The sequence below is a fragment of the Mirounga leonina genome, unplaced genomic scaffold, assembly GCF_011800145.1.
Source record: "Mirounga leonina isolate KUSES-001 unplaced genomic scaffold, KU_Mleo_1.0 Mir_168, whole genome shotgun sequence".
Taxonomy (NCBI): domain Eukaryota; kingdom Metazoa; phylum Chordata; class Mammalia; order Carnivora; family Phocidae; genus Mirounga; species Mirounga leonina.
In genome coordinates, this window is record NW_023270426.1 from 15,058,810 (window position 1) to 15,075,694 (window position 16,885).

Consider the following 16,885-nt stretch of genomic DNA (forward strand, 5'->3'; position numbering starts at 1 on the left):
CTCTCTCTAGTTAAAGATTGGCCAAGAAGAAGAAGGCACTGGGGTGCCTGGGTGGCTCAGTCGATTAAGCATCTGCCTTCGGCTCAGGTCCTAATCTCAGGGTCCTGGGATCAAGCTCTGGGTTGGGCTCCCTGCTCAGCAGGGAGTCTGCTTCTCCTTCTCCCCCTGCCGCCCCCCTTGTGCTCTGTTTCTCTCTTTCTCTCTCTCATATAAAGTAAATCTTAAAAAAAAAGAAAAGAAAAGAAAAGAAGATGGTACTTGTGTGGCAGGTTACCTTTGCAGAACCTTGCAATTATTTAGAGCATATACTAGGGTAGAAGTCCAACACCACAGTTCACAGGAAAAAAAACAAAAAACAGATGATATGTTAGTATGTATGTGTCAGAGGGGTGGGGAGTAACTGCTTTGTAATTGTTTCATAATATTCCTGAAGTTAGGCTTTTGAGTGCTGAAACATTTTACAAGATTATTTCATATCCTGGAATTTTGTTACAGTTTTTATCTGGGTTCTAGAATTTCTCTCCTTAGTATAAACATTTTTTAATCCTGAACAGTGGTTATGGCAAAGGGATTTGTCCTGTAAGAACAGATTTCTGGTGTCCTCATCTTTTTATGATCCTTGATTTTCCGGGGTTCCCATTTGAAAAATTCTGGATATTAGTCTTAAATTGTTCAATTTTTGACGTTGACACCGTGGTTTTAGGGAGGTTGATTACGGTGAAATCAATCCATTTCTTCTTTGCAGAAAGTAAAAGTGTGCCTGTGAATAGTTTGAACTACAGACTAGAGTTTTGTGCTCTATTGACCACATCACTGATTGCTAAGCATCTCAATACTTGGAAACCCTGGCACAGGACCTTTAATCAAAGCTTTTGGGTGTCTTACCATTAAATCTGAAATAAAGTTGCTTTCAAAATAAATTGAGTTTCAACCACTAATCAGTGACCATTTTCGTGGAAACATTGAGTAATTGTCTCGCATTTAGAGTGTATCATGCTTCCAATTTCTGTATTGTGTGACAAAATATTCATTCTAAAATTTATTCCCCCAAATTGTTTAGATATGTAATAATATGTACTTGAGACTAGGAAAAGGTTTGAACTGTCAAAACTGCCTTTCTTTGCCCATATTTAATTTTGAGGAGATGGGGAAGTCTCAAACCAGCAGGAAATTTACTCAAATGTTCTATGATAAATTCTCTGTGGCTCTAATGTTTTTTAAATATTATATCTTGGAAAGCTGTAAATCATAATATGCTGTTATAATGATGGAAATTAGGAAGGCAAACAATTTGAAACTTCATGGTCACTCAAAATGAGCAAATGGTTAGGTTTCAGAGAAACTGATTCTCACATCAAATACCCAAATGAATAGTTTTCATCCTGTGTTGCGAGTATTTCCTGAGGAAGGAGAATAAGTGGTTCTTTCAAGATTCTTCCTAAACACTTTCAGTGTATAGCCCATACAGATCACTTTGGAATGCCACCTATATGATTAAATACATAAAGTGGTCTATTTATTTTCAGAAGAGAAAATAGTGTTTATTAATCTCAAGCAGAAAATTTGGCCATTTCTTTAATGGAAACACATTAGTATTGACAAACAGATACGGTGAGTGACGAAGATCCTGGCTGTCTCAGCTGTTGAGATGCAGCTCAGATCCCTACCTGGACGGTCATCAAGCCCGTCATCGAGCCCCTCATCAAGCTCCTGTAAGTGTTGACTGCCAGCAGCTCAAACTGTCTTACTTTCTGGAGAACTGTGCTTGGCACCATAGGATTTTTCCTTACCCCTCTCAGACGTTACGCTCCCCTTCCCAACCCAACGACTGACTGATCCCAGGATATAAAATGTGGCCCCTTTGCTTCAAGGTAGAATATACTCTGCTGTGCGGTTGACATCCATTGCTCCCCCAAGCAGTCAGCCTAACTCCCCCAAGCAGTTAGACCACACGAAGCTTAGGCCCTTCTGCTCTGCCTCTCTTCCTTCCTTTTCACCAAGAGTGCTCCCCCAATAAGGCCTGTGCATTTGAACCTGCCTCTAGACAACACAACCCAAGACAAAGGCTGCCTTTCTTCAGCTATACTATTATGTTGCCAATATCAGATGTAAGAGACACCAGATGTGAACAAAAGCCCATGCGTTACTTAGCTCTAATCATCATACTAAATAGAAGGAGAGAAATGAGTGTTTTCTCAAAAAGTTTATCCTAATTCTGTTAAGATGAGGCTCAATGAAAGAGAAAGGTACAAATAGTGACTTTAAGATACAGGTATGGGGGTCATTAAATTTTCCTTTTATGTCATGTTTTCATTTGAAAGTCATGAAGCTATATTTTAATATAGGTATAGATAAACAGTGCAGTGATAGAAATTAAATGCATGGTGAGTACGTTCTAAATTTCAAGAAATGTAAATGTAAAAAGTCTTTAACACATTCTTTAGGGATGCCTGTGTCTCTAAGTTACAAGTTGGGAAAAGCACAGAAAGAAAGGGTAACAGAGGTAGAAATGATAAAAGCATCCTATGAATTTTAAGGAAGCTTGGAATTAAGATTCAAGAATCTCCTTTGTTACCAGATATCATTTCTACTGTCTAGATTTTAATTTGCAGATAAATTTACTATAGCATACCGTCTAACTAATATGCATTTCCCCCAGGACAGTAATTATTCAGGCAAACCTTTAATTAGATCAAGGCAAAATAAATATTCTTACACTCTAATTTTGAATTATTTGCATCTTCTATTACAATTTTAAAATGATAAATTCTCATCATAGTATCAGTATCTTTCTGTCTAGTGTTTATAACAAACATACTCATTATTTTGTTTGATCAGCACCCTACACATAGGAGACAGGGTTTCAGTAGTTACTTATTTTTTGTTCAGATATATAGTGTTTATGTACTAAGTTTGATAAAGATACTTTTTAATATTTTGTTCTTAATTTTTGAAATGCTGATGCTTTACAGATATAATCAATCACTTTCTTACCATGTAGGGAAACATGTAACGGCTACAGTTAGCAGGACAGAGTTATTTTGGGGCAGAGTGGTGCACTGCTGACTTTAATTTTCCTCCCTCTTCATATAGCCAATAAACATTAATATATTATTTTGTGACCAGGGTGGAGGACCATAGAGGAGTTTTGCTTGTTTTAATGGCAGATATTATATAACCCGCATTAGTAGAAATACAAAAATGTATTCAGAAGAGGAGTTTGATTTTCTGGTTCCTAAGTAGGCTCATGAAAGTAACATCCAGAATTCTACCTCAAGAATTGACATAGCCAACTTTGATTATAGGGAGTTAAATAGCTGACCTCAGGTAGTCATCCTAAAACCTGAAACTTAGGTAGAACTTCTGCTGACCCAGTAAGCAGGGTGGGATGTTGTCCTTAATGATGATATAAACTAATGTTAGATAAACTTTACGTTAACGAGCGTTCCTCCTGCCTTCAAGAGTGCCTCCACTAACTGGGTCAGAAATACAAAAATTTCCCATGTTAAAGATTACTTTTGTGTGTGTGTGTGTGTGTGTTTTTGTTTTTTTAAAGTAGGCTCCACACCCAGCATGGAGCCCAACGTGGGGTCTGAACTCAGGACCCTGAGATCAAGACCCGAACTGAGATCAGGAGTCGGGCGTTCAACTGACTGAGCCACCCAGGCACCCCTACTTTTTGTTGTTTTTTTAGTTTGTTTTGTTTGCTGTGCTGAAATGGAATTTTATTTACTGTTAAATGTTCAGATTGTGTTAAATGTTCAAATAGGCTTATCCTGTAATTTATAATACCAGGTGGATGATTGATTCATCGGAACTTTTCCCAAAGATACATTTTAATAAAGGCGTAGAGATGGAAAGGAGGGTTTTTGCATAGATTTGGATGTCCAGAGAGTAGAGGACACAGGCAGCAAGTTACTTGAGCTATTTTCCCTATTTTACAATCTTACCTACATAGGTCTGTTTGCATATGTGTTCTGGCAGACAGGAATATTGCACATACTGTCTCCAAATCAAGTGCTAGAACACTGGCCATCAGTAGTCCTAAATGAAGGGCACTGACAGCACAGTTATCATTGGCTCAACCACTACCTTGTGTTTTGCCTTCTAGCATAAAAGTAAGTCTCATATAATGTTGGTTATTTGTTTATTGTATTTGATGTCATGGAGCAGATTTAGTCTGAGTATCTTTGGGACCTGATATTTGCATAAATTTTACAATGTTTATGGTTGTGCTAAAGATCATGGGAAAAAAGAGCAGCCTTTAAAACTTACTTGGAGAAAAATACTGGCTTCTGCATTTAATTACAGTTTATTTCTAGATTCAAGATCAGTGTATTTTTATGTTGAAAACCCCCATTTGCTTCTTCCACATGACTGCTTTTGTCAGTTTTGTGCTTCTGTAACAAACAAATGTACTCTAAATGAGAGCTTGGAACAGGAATTCGGTGATCTCATACATTTCTTCATTCATTTTGTTCATTAAGCACGTATTTATTGAGCACCGACTCTGTGCTCCTCACCCTGCTAAATGCTGGGATCACTGAGGTTAACAGAATAGCAGATCGCTGCCCCCAAGACTTAAGGCCCATTGGGGGAGTCAGGTACACAGAAAAATGAACAAGATTAATGTAAATCTTAAAAATGCAGTGAAGGGAATTTAAGAGACAATATGACAGAAAGTAATGGGAAGAGGCTACTTTAAGTGAGCTGGTGAGTAAGGAAACTGCCATGGCTAGGGGTGATGGTTGGTATATTCGAGGAAAGGTAAGAAGGCCAGGGTCACTGGTGCCCACTGGGCAGTCCTGACACATTGGAGCGTGAGGCCAGACAGGTGCAGGGCCCACGTCTTGCAAGGTCTTGTAGGTAATTGTGAGGGTTTCCTTGTCAGAAGATTGGAAAGTCATTCATAATTTTCTAAGTTGGGAAGCATTGTAATCTAATTACAATGTTTTTAAGAGATCTCTCTGCTTTCTCTCTAATCTCTCTGATTAGAACAGGGGAACAGGGTTGAAGCTGGGAGATTAGTTAGGCTGCTAAGGTGCATGCAGATGAGTGTGGTAACAGTGGAAATAAATAAAGATTGGGGGCTTACTGATAAATTTTGGAGATAAAACCAGTGGGACTTGTTACATTAGGAAAAAAGTGGAGAAAAAAATTAAGGATATCTTTGTTTTGTTTTGTTTTTTAGCAAACTGGGTATATGGTGGTGTCCTTTATTGAGGTACTGAAGTGGTGGAGCTAGAGAGAGGTTGGACTGGGGAGGCAGTATCAGGGTGAGAGTCAAGACTTGGATTTGCCCATGCTGAGGTTAAAATTCATCAGTATGGAGATGTCACATACACAGCTGACTTGAGATTATAGCTTAAAGAATAGATCAGAGTTGGAAATACATATACTAAAAGATATGTGTATACAGATGTATCATGTATATATGTGTATATAGATGGCAATTAAAGGCCCAGAATCGGTTAACTTTACTTTAAGAAGACAGCATGGAATGAGAAAATCTGAAAGGTCCAGGACTGATTATTGAAGAACTTCATCATTTGGAGGTCAAGTAGAGAAAAAAGAACAAGGAAAAAATACCAAGAAGTCCCTAAGAATGTAGGATAAAAATCCGCAGTGTAGTATCACAGAGAACGACAGAATAGAATGTTTCGAGAAGGGAGAGGAGGTCTGCTGTGTCAGCTGTGGCTAAAAAGTGAAGCGAGAGACAATGTCATTGAGTTTAGCAACGTGACCTTTCAGGTGACCTCAATGAGAAGTTTCAGAAGCATGGTAGAAAGACATCAGATTGGAGCGTACTGAGACGTAATTAGTAGGAGACAAAAAGGACAGAAAGAAAGTTAAATCAAACATTTTAAAGGCTTTTGTTTGAAGCAGGGAGAAGAAAAATGGATACTGGAGAGAATACAAGGTCAAAGGAGATATGTATTTTTTAAAGATATAAAATTCTTCACCATGTTTTTGCATACTGATTAGATGACCTAATAGAAAGGAAAATTTCATGATACAAGGCGAAAATATTATTTTATAAGAGCAAAATCCCAGAGGAGACAAGGGAAGGTGGGATCCAGAGCACAACCAGAGAAATTGACCTTTAGTAAAAGAAGGAACTCCTCCTCCTCCTTGTGATGGGAGGGAGGGAAGGCAGAGAGGACGGGCACAGATAGAGGAAGATTTATAAATTCAATGATGGGAAGATGGAGAATCCTCACCTGATGGCATCTGTTGTCTCAATGAAATAAAAGATATAATCATGAGCTAAGAGTGAGTAGGGGAAGGAACTGGGATAGTTTAGAGAAGAAAATGTGTTAATAATTTTGGAGAGTAGGAAATTGAATTTATTAGGAAACATAAAATAATTTCCTGGCAATATGGAGTGTCATGTGATGTTTGTTGTTGTGAATCTAATGTGGTACCATTGTGTGATTTCTTCCAGAAATATTAGATGCTCAGATGCAGATAATGGCAGAAAACTGTGTTGAAACTAGGTCAGGAGTTTTCTAGGGGGCCAAGACACTGGAAGTATTTATGAGGCAGTGACTATAATGATGGACATGGAATTAAAGCCATGGAAGGAAACAAGTGAAGCTCAGAGGATGGTAATAGGCAGTGAAAATGTAGACGGGCCAGTGAAAATCATTATGAGGTAGTTGAATTTTAAAATTACATATTTGAGTAAGTGAAAAGTTGAGGAGGATGTAGTCAGAGTAAAATACCTGTATGCCAGGTGAAGGAAGTAGCCTCTTTCCAGATGGAAACCAGAACTGGGACATTATTATGGGAGTGGAAGGCTGAGAAAAGGAATAGGAAAAGATGACTGGAGGTGATGAATTCAAGGCATTAAGACATCAGGGTATCAGATGGATATTCACATGATGTTGATGTCACTCATTGGGCGCATGGGTGGCTCAGCTGGGGAAGCGGCTGCCTTCGGCTCAGGTCATGATCCCAGGGTCCCGGGATCAAGCCCCGCATCAGTTTCCCTGCTCAGTGGGGAGTCTGCTTCTCCCTCTGCCAGCACTTCTCCCTGTTTGTGCTCTCTGCCTCTCCCTGTATGTCAAATAAATAAAATCTTAAAAAAAAAAAAAAAAAAGTCTGGCAGAGGAGAAGATACCTATGTTGTCAATGAATGACCCAACTTTGGTAAATGACACTGGTGAGAAGGTTTAATGGGTGGCATATTTGGGTGGCATAATGAGTTAGGGTTTTTAATGGGACTCACTGAATTACAAACAGGAAAATGAGACATTCATTACCACTTCCTGGCCCTGAGACACATAGAGTATAAAAATAAAATTAAAAAGCATTCACTAGGTTGGCTAGAATGAAAAAGATAAGAAATAAGTGTTGGTGAAAAAAAGGAATTCTTGTGCACTGTTGGTGGGAATGTGAATTGGTACAGCCACTGGGAAAGCACTATGGAGGTTCCTTAAAAAATTAAAAATAGAAATATCATAAGTTCTAATAATTTCCCTAGTGAGTATTACCCAAAGAAAATGAAAACAGTAATTTGAAAAGCTATATGCACCCCTATGTTTATTGTGGCATTGTTTACAGTAGCCAAGACATGGAAGCAACCCAAGTGTACTTGGGTGTGAATACTGAAGTATTCATCAAAAGATGAATAGATAAACATCTCTCTCTCACATACACAGACCTGTATACACAATGGAATATTATACAGCCATATAAAAGGATGAGCTCTTGTCATTTGTGACAACGTGGATGGACCTAGAGGGTGTTATGCTAGGTGAAATAAGTCAGAGAAAGACAAATGCTATGTGATTTCACATATATATGGAATCTAAAAAATAAAATACCTGAATAAACAAAAAGCAAAATCTAATCTGTAAATACAGAACAAGCTGATGGTTGCCAGAGGAGAGAGGGTTGAGGGGATGGGCAAAATGGGTGAAGGGAGTGGGAGATACAGGCTTCGGGTTATGGAATGAATAAATTAGGGGAATAAAGGGCACAGCCTAGGAAATATAGCCAGTGGTATTGCAAACACGTTGTATGGTGACACGTGGCAGGTACACTTGTGAGCACAGCATGACATACAGACACATTGTATCACCTGAAACGAATGTAACATTGTGTGTGGGCTGTACTCATAAAAAATATTTAAAGCTTTTTCTAGGGCAGCTTGGGTAAAATAAAAAACAAAAACAATGTGTTCAGGGTACATTGAAATTTAGCTATGTCGAGGTGAAAGAAATATTTAAAGAAGAGACTGAGAGTAGAGGAAAGTTTAGATCATAGATACAAGGTCTTACAGGACACATTCAAGCATTAAAGAAAGAGTAGAAGAGTGGAGATTTGGTAAATGTGCAAAGAACAAACTGAGGATGAAAACTGGAGTGATATGATTTGGGAGGTTTGCTTTTTTGCTGGTGACCAAGGACGTGGGGCAAGATGAAATTTGTCCTGAGACCATCAGAGGGGAAGGAAGATTAATCCTTTCTTTCTGTGTCCCTGAAAATTTATCTGCTGTGGAAGATTTGGTACTCACCACGGTAGTACTTGGCAATACCCTGGCTTTGGGATTACTGTTACTGCCAAAGGATGTGGAAGTCTGTGCTTTCCTCTGTTAATTAGCGTCAGTCTGGGTCGTGCTCAATCTGGTGAGTTCTCCAAAACAGAAAATATGTCACTCTTATGTCAGCAAATATGCATACCCTGTGCACACTTAGAGTGGATAAAGGTTCCCAGCCCTGCCAAGGTGTGCTTTGAACCTAGTTGCTTATGGAAAATTCCCTGTGCTCAGTGGCAGGGCCAGGAGTGAAGGGAATGAACTCTGATGAGTGTCTAGCTCTGCTGAGCTCTTGACAACCTTGTCTCATTTCTTGTGACTTCAGTCTACTTTACTGCCCATTTTGTAAAAGTAACAGTCTCAACTCTACTAAGGCTAGTAAGGTTAGAGAGCAGGAAACACTATAACTCATGTCATTATACTAACATCTTTAAAACTACCTCATCAGGGGTGCCTGGGTGGCTCAGTTGGTTAAGCGACTGCCTTCGGCTCAGGTCATGATCCTGGAGTCCCGGGATCGAGTCCCGCATCGGGCTCCCTGCTCGGCGGGGAGTCTGCGTCTCCCTCTGACCCTCCTCCCTCTCATGCTCTCTGTCTCTCATTCTCTCTCTTGCAAATAAATAAAATCTTAAAAAAAAAAAAATTTAAAACTACCTCATCAGAGAAAAGGAAGTACTGGCCCAGGGAGGCCACTTAATTATTACCACATTATATTTAAATAGAAATGGCACTGCATTTGGAACTTAGATTTCTTTGTATCCTAATCTCTTTGAAGGTGAGGAAGCAATGTAGCGTAGAAATGAAGGTGAACTGTGTTATTCGCGACAAAATTAAACTGGTTAATAATTAAATGCCACACGTACTATGCTGTTCTTTTAGTGTGTGCCACAGTAACTGGTTGAAGTTTGAAGAGATGCTGAGTGGGAATTCATCATGATAAAAAAAAAACTAGCTCATTTTTAAGTGCTTCAAAACTTGGTATTTTTACTGTGACCTTAAACTTTTACAGGCTACTCGAGTTGATCATGTGATTATCCCAAATACCTGTTGAACTAATTTTAGGGAAGCTGGACCTGCAGATACAATATTATATATGACGTGTATCTTGACTTAAATGAGCTCCCCGTCTAAAAGATACAATCATTTGGTAATTATAAAACTGTCACCATCTACAATGGAAGAATAAGGAACCTGAACTTGGGGGCAGGATGTCTGGGCAGACCTCACAAACGAATGGAGAGCTAAGGATCAATAAATAACCTTCAGAGACCACTGTATGAAATCAGAATTTTAATTTTTAAATTTACTATTAGAATGTCTGTCTAGAAACTCAGACTTTTTGTGACCTCTTAGTTGCAAGTGAATTGAAAATAAGTTCATTGTATTTGCTTATTATCTGTTCGGAAGAAATTAGATTTTTAAATTAATTATAAAATTAACTATAAGATCTAAAATAAATTAATTAAAAATTTAAAACATGGTATTGTTTCTCCTGTTGGGTTTCAGTGGGTACATATATTCCCATATCTTCTGTAAATACGAGAAAAATAAATAAGTAAGATTTAAAAGTATATTTGAAAAGTTGTAAAACTGGTTCTGCAAAAACCTTGGGATAATAAAAATAAAAAAGGAAATATTTTTGATTGTGGCTTTGACCAATGTAAACTTGCACATTCACATGAAATGACTTTAGCTCACCTCACCTTTTATCTGCTGTTCCCCCCTAAGATTTAACTGCTTTCAGGAATGGTGATAAGTCATTTATCCAACAAATGCTTTTTTTTTTTTTTTCTACTGTGTATAAACTACCATGTGAGCTCTGAGTGTGGTGTCAGTACCAACCAGAAAGGGGCCTCCTGGATCTTACAAATACAAGCATCTGACCAATTACAAGTTAAATAGTACATATAGGAAAAAAGTTTTTTCTAAAATATTCGTGATAAGATAATTCATTGGCCACCTGCAGACCTTCATAATCCTTTGTTCATCATCTAGGTTTTTTCTGGACCAAATCCCACTTTGGTATAATAGGAAAATTCCTGTTGGTCTCACTTCACTACCTGAGGTGAATAAAGTTCAACGACAACATACTTCATACAAAATATAATCTAAAAACCCTTAGTAGCAACATTCTGAAGTCTCACTAATGGCAAAGCTTACAGTAATACCTAATTGCATTTGAACTCTAGAAACCAGGAAATAAAGACCAATACTCTACATTTTTAGCACTTTTCCCTTTTGTCATCTAATCAAATCAAATAGAGGGCTACTGTTGTGTTATAGGTGTTTTAACTGCTTTTGTAAATTCATATTTTAGTTTAAAATTTCACTTTTTGTGCTTATGGAAGAGACTATGTTGTCATGTTTTTGTTTTAACTTGCAAACATTAGTAGTGTCCATTCTTTTTCTTCCTTAAGTAAAAATAAAGTATAACCTTATCTCCTTTGCAAACATGGCTTTAAAAAAGAAGGAAACAAAACAAGAAAGAAAGAGGAAAAAGTAAAAAAATAAAAGTAGTTGTTTTTTAATATAAAGTAAAATATGTAGGTACTCTTTACTCCTCAATGAATATTTCTATGTATTTTGTAATTTGTCATCCTTGTTTTTTCTTACAGCTTACGATTTTCAATGCGTGTCCCTGCAAAATGATTACTCCGCATATAATTACTTCAGCAGATATGATTCTTTTCGTTCTGTGTCCCCTCAAATGTATGGAGCACAGCTTGTGGTCCAGGCAGAACTGGGCTGAGACAGAGCCTTCTTTCTGCAGGCCTCTAAATGTGCTCCTGTCTTCAGTTAGGGAACACACCATGTCCAGATCTGGTGAATTACCCTGGCACATTTCTCCTTTTTTTTCCGGTCTCTTCTCCTCTGTTTTTTGTTTTTTTTTCTTCTTCTTCTTCTTCTTCTTTGCTCTTGTTATTTACCTTTTCTCCAAGTTCTTCTCTTCCCTAAGCCTCTCAGTATTGGAGTAAGATGATGAGGATAGATATGAAGATTTGGATTGTGAGCCAAAGCCACTCTTCAGCCCTAGTTTTCCCCTCCACAAAATTGTAGGAAAAGAGATGGGATCATGGTTACATAATTGACAGCATTTATAATCTGGCCCTAAGTTTTGAGATATATTAATAAATCTCTAAACTCTCACCTTAGAATTTGATGTAGAGTTTCTAAATAAAAGTTAAAATATGACATTTATCTGGCCAGAATTGCGAATTTTGGTTTTTCATGGTTGGGAAGAAATTATCACGCCAAGAAGATAATCTTTTTTAAATGCTTTCATTGACAGAGACCAGAGCTTCTTGCTTTGTTAGCTGGGAACATGCTTGCAAAGTACAATGCTCTTTTTTGAAAGAAAATAATTTGTTAAAGATGTGGCCGCTTACATTTTGCCTACAGATAGCTGGCGCATGACATGAAAAAGAACAAGAAATCATTCTCAGATGTTCCCTTACAAGTCATCCAGAGTCAAAGGCTGCCATGTAGCAGCTCCTCAAACATTAGGAAGTCTAACTAGACTTCTGGGAAAAACCTTTTGAGGTGTTTTATGTGACACTGAATATATATTTTTTTAATTGAAGGAGGGGCTGTCAAAGTACTCTAGTTACAGAAGAAGCTTACTTAACTGATAAAGAATGAGGATAAACTCCTCCACTAGGATTTGCTTTATAAATTTCATGGTGTAAAATGCTATTTGATGCACTTATTAATTAGAGCATAATTGGATGGTTCTCTTCAACAGCCAGCAATCAATCAATGATAGAACATTTCCTACATATATCCCATGTCCGTAGTTGAGATTGTCCATTACCATGCCTCTTCCTTAAGAGTTCACAGATGGGAGGAAATAAAGTTCTTCTGCTCCATAAAGTTAGCACGGTGGGAGAGTAAGCTAGTTTTCTTGTGCTCTCTTGGTTGCATAGTCCAGTTTCTGTATGGTTTGTATTTATTTGAATGCCTTGTCAGAGCAGTTCAAAGTAGAACCTTGTGTCTTAAGACGATTTCTTCAATCATTTAAAGGCACCTAAGAGAACCTTTTGTGGATATGATGTGTGAGCTGTGTCTCCTTAATATTTGAACACTAAGAACGAAAGTATTACTACGAAGCCACGTGATGTTGTAGAACTTTGTTTAGCTCTTCCACAGACATGAATACACATGCAGCTCTGACAGGATTGTATTTAAGGGCTGCTTTTTTGGCTAGTCCGTTCCTTTCTTGTGTTGTATTATACAAGAGCTACCGGTTTTGTGTCAATTATCTTCTATTACCTCTTGTTACAAATTTTGTGAGAATAATTCAAATCAGCTTTCATTTGTTATGTTCTCCTGTTTTAAACGATTTAAATTTCATTTGTGGTATCTTCAGACAATATGTTATAGTTAAAAGGGGCATTTATAAATGACTCCATATGCCAACGAGAGGAAAGTGTAATGCTGTCTACACCAAGAATACCAATTTATTGTTATGTTAAAGTCTTGATTTAACCACTTGCTCTTTTGAAATACCAACAATCTCTAGAGAAGTAATAGTTTTAATGAATATTACACAATAGCTAGTACAGTTTTACTCTTTATAGAAGATTTAATAAGCACTAACATTTAGGAACAAAAAATATGTTTTAAAACTAGAAACCTGATAAAATGAAAGGAACATGGACATTGGAATCACCCATATTTGGGTTCAAATTCTAGATAAGAACCTGTCTTCACAGTCAAGAGAATGAGAATTTGGCCTTGGCTTTTGTAAATAGGCTCATTGCTGATATTGACGCTCATCTATAGTTATGGATAGGCAAGGAAGAGTCATCAAGGCTTGAAGAAACCCAACTGGTAGTATTGTCACCAAATTCAGCTAACATATGAAACCACCACAATGTATTTATCTTTTTATGTTCATCAATAAGTTAATAATTTGTGCTAGTTGGTATACATCTATCTTAGGGTAATTATTATAGTTATTAAAAAGAATATGGTATATTTATATGTATTATCATAGAAAGATAATATATATGTTTTTTATTCAAGGATAGTTGACACACAATCTTAAATTATTTTTTTATTTTTATTTTTATTTTTTTAAGATTTTATTCATTTATTTGAGAGAGAATGAGAGAGAGAGAGCATGAGAGGGGGGAGGGTCAGTGGGAGAAGCAGACTCCCCGCCGAGCAGGGAGCCCGATGCAGGACTCGATCCAGGGACTCCAGGATCATGACCTGAGTCGAAGGCAGTCACTTAACCAACTGAGCCACCCAGGCGCCCCTGAACCACAGTGTTAACAGGATCCTGGAGATGCTTTGGGAGCCTGGAGATCATGAGCAGATTGATGTATAATCACACACACAGATTGGTGTACCTTCTTTGTCTGGGATCCATGGAGCTCTTTAGGTCAAGTGCTCTTTAGGAATTGTGGGATTCTGATCATTGCACCAAGGATATCTGGTCCAGTTCTACATTCACACCAAAGAAAATGCACTCACCCTGTTGTCCAAATACTCAGATAGTCCATTGTGCACCAATTCTTCATTTCCACCTGCTCCCAACAGCTTCTCTACTAGTTCAGGAATTCTGTAGCTGACTTACAGATAGAGGTTAGGGAAAGAGACATAAAAGTGAGATAATCATCCTTCTAGAACCACCTCTCCCTCTTCAATGTGTCAGTTCTCATATATATATATATATATTTTTTTTTAGATTTTATTTATTTATTTGAGAGAGAGAGAGCACATGAGAGGGGGGAGGGTCAGAGGGAGAAGCAGACTCCCTGCCGAGCAGGGAGCCCGATGCGGGACTCGATCCAGGGACTCCAGGATCATGACCTGAGCCGAAGGCAGTCGCCCAACCAACTGAACCACCCAGGCGCCCCACACAATGTTAAGTTAGTTTCAGGTGTACAACATAGTGATTTGACAATTCTGTAGACAATTCTATGTGTTATATTATGCTGTGCTCACTATAAGTGTAGTCACCATCTGTTAGAGTACCAACTATAATCCCTGTACCTTTCATTGTGTGTAAACATCTTACTGACTTATTCCTCCCATAACAGGAAGCTTGTATCTCCCACTCCCATTCATCCATTTTGCCTCTTTCACCCCCAGCAACCATTAATTTGTTCTCTGTATTTGTGGATCTGTTTCTGCTTTTTTTGTTATTTTATTTTTTAGATCTCACATTTATTTATCTTTCTCTGACTTATTTCACTTAGCATAATACCCTCTAGTTCCAGTCATGTTGTTGTCACAAATGGCAATTTCTCATCCTTTTTTACGGCTAATATTTTTTTACACACACACACACACACACACACCTGCACATCTTCTTTATCCATTCCTCTGTTCGTGGACACTTGGGTTGCTTCCATATCTTGGCTATTGTAAATAATGCAATAATAAACATAAGGTTGCATATATCTTCTTTGAATTAATGTTTTCATTTTCTTTGAGTAAATACTGAACAGTATATTCTTAAACAGAAAAAAATAAATTTTAGAATACTGTAGAGTAAGATCTTATTTTTTGGGTTTTTTTTTTTTTTTTTTTAAGATTTATTTATTTATTTGAGAGAGAGAGAGAGTACATGAGAGGGGGGAGGGCCAGAGGGAGAAGCAGGCTCCTTGCCAAGCAGGGAGCCCGATGCGGGACTCGATCCCAGGACTTCAGCATCATGACCTGAGCCGAAGGCAGTCGCTTAACCAACTGAGCCATCCAGGCATCCAGATCTTATTTTTGTTAACAAAATAAAAACAAATTCTTATATACAAGTAAATTCTCAATAAAACATCTGGTACAGTGTATATCAAACTCTTAACAGTGGTGACCTCTGTGGAGAGGAGTGGATGGGGAAGGGCATTGGGGTGCTGCATGATGGGAGGCCTCATGTTATATTTTGTGCAATTCTATGTCACTTGAATTTGTTTTTAGGGTAAAGATATATTCACATGTTGATTTTGTAAGTAAAATACAAGGAGTATTATTGAAAATCCCCAAAAACAGTAAGTTTGTCAAATCACTCTAGAACTTTTTAAAAAGAAGCTAAAGTTCTTTAGACGCTATACTTCTGGCTACAGGATTGCACTAAATTTTGATGTTTTCTAGCCTACTTTACTTTCCTAATCACAGAAAGACATGTTTTTGAGAAGAAAGGGAACATATCTTACTGAATCCACTGATTGGGATCCCACAGTGAGCCCTCAGTGTTTACAGTGCAATCAAGTTATTACATACTAGGGAAGAAAACCAACACCACGTGGATGTATGTAATAGGACCCAAAAGAATTATCTAGAAAACTGTCCTAGCTTGTCATAAATACCTGGGGGGTGGGACAGGGTCATTTCCTTTGAGAAGGGCAAGCTTGACTAGCTGGGGGGATAAGCCAGAATCAAGCATTTGAAGAAAGGGACAAACTTATGGGCAAAGATGGAGATTACATTTAAGGCACATTCAGGGGACCGAGATCAAGAGAGATGTAATGCAGAACTGGCGAGACATTTTGGAGAAGCTAAGGGCAGAGAGGCAAATTGTGGTAATCTGTGAATGGACTTAAAAACCAGATTTAGAATTAGAGTTGCCAGAGGAGATGACAAGTGGTGTAAATGTCAATACAGAACATTGACCTCCCAGGGCAAGTTTGGGAGGAGAAGTGAGAACAACTGTGTGCATTAAGATTTGAAAGCAAAAGCGGGATATACTAAAAGGATTAGGGTGGAGCAAACCAAGAATGTTTCTTTGCCCCTCTTTGTTCTTTGGGGTGTATCTGTGCCATCCGTACCTTTTTCTCTGCAGGTGAGCTTTCATGGACACTGCCATATACTGTCACTGCCAACCCCCCCACTCTGCATGGTGTAGCCCCATACACAGAGCTACTGGGTTCCCTCTCACCCAAATCTGTCATTACAAGGAGGGATAAATCTGATCAGCCAAGCTTCGCTCTAGAATCCATCCAGTAATCTACCAGTGACCAGTAGTAAGCAGCTGTGTGGTGCAATCGTGACTCCTGTTGGTTCATCCAGTGTGAGGATGCAGTTCCTACGGACAGTGTATGTGTGGGTGGGGAGAAGGGGGCGTTGAGTACCTTCTCCATCTATTAACTGTGTAACTATTAACTATATAATAGCCCTTGTGGAGATTTTGCTTTTGGAACTACTATCAGTAAAAAATATTGCCAAGAAATATTTTGGGACAAGGCATTGGTCTCATGGCACTGATCGTACCAGTTCACCATCAGTAATAAGTTTTTTTTCCCCCTGGACTCCTCTACTATGAAGAAGGTAAGCATGGATTTTAGTCAAAGGAAAAACAGAGACTTCTGTCTAATCAAGAAGTGCTAAAACCAATCGTGGGGA

General features: G+C 38.1%; 1 protein-coding gene across 1 annotated transcript in view; it reads left to right on the forward strand.

The window, feature by feature from the left end:
* CHSY3 (chondroitin sulfate synthase 3) overlaps positions 1 to 16,885 on the forward strand; it is a 302,545-nt gene that overhangs the window by 135,033 nt on the left and 150,627 nt on the right. The gene's annotated exons all lie outside the window — the stretch shown is intronic.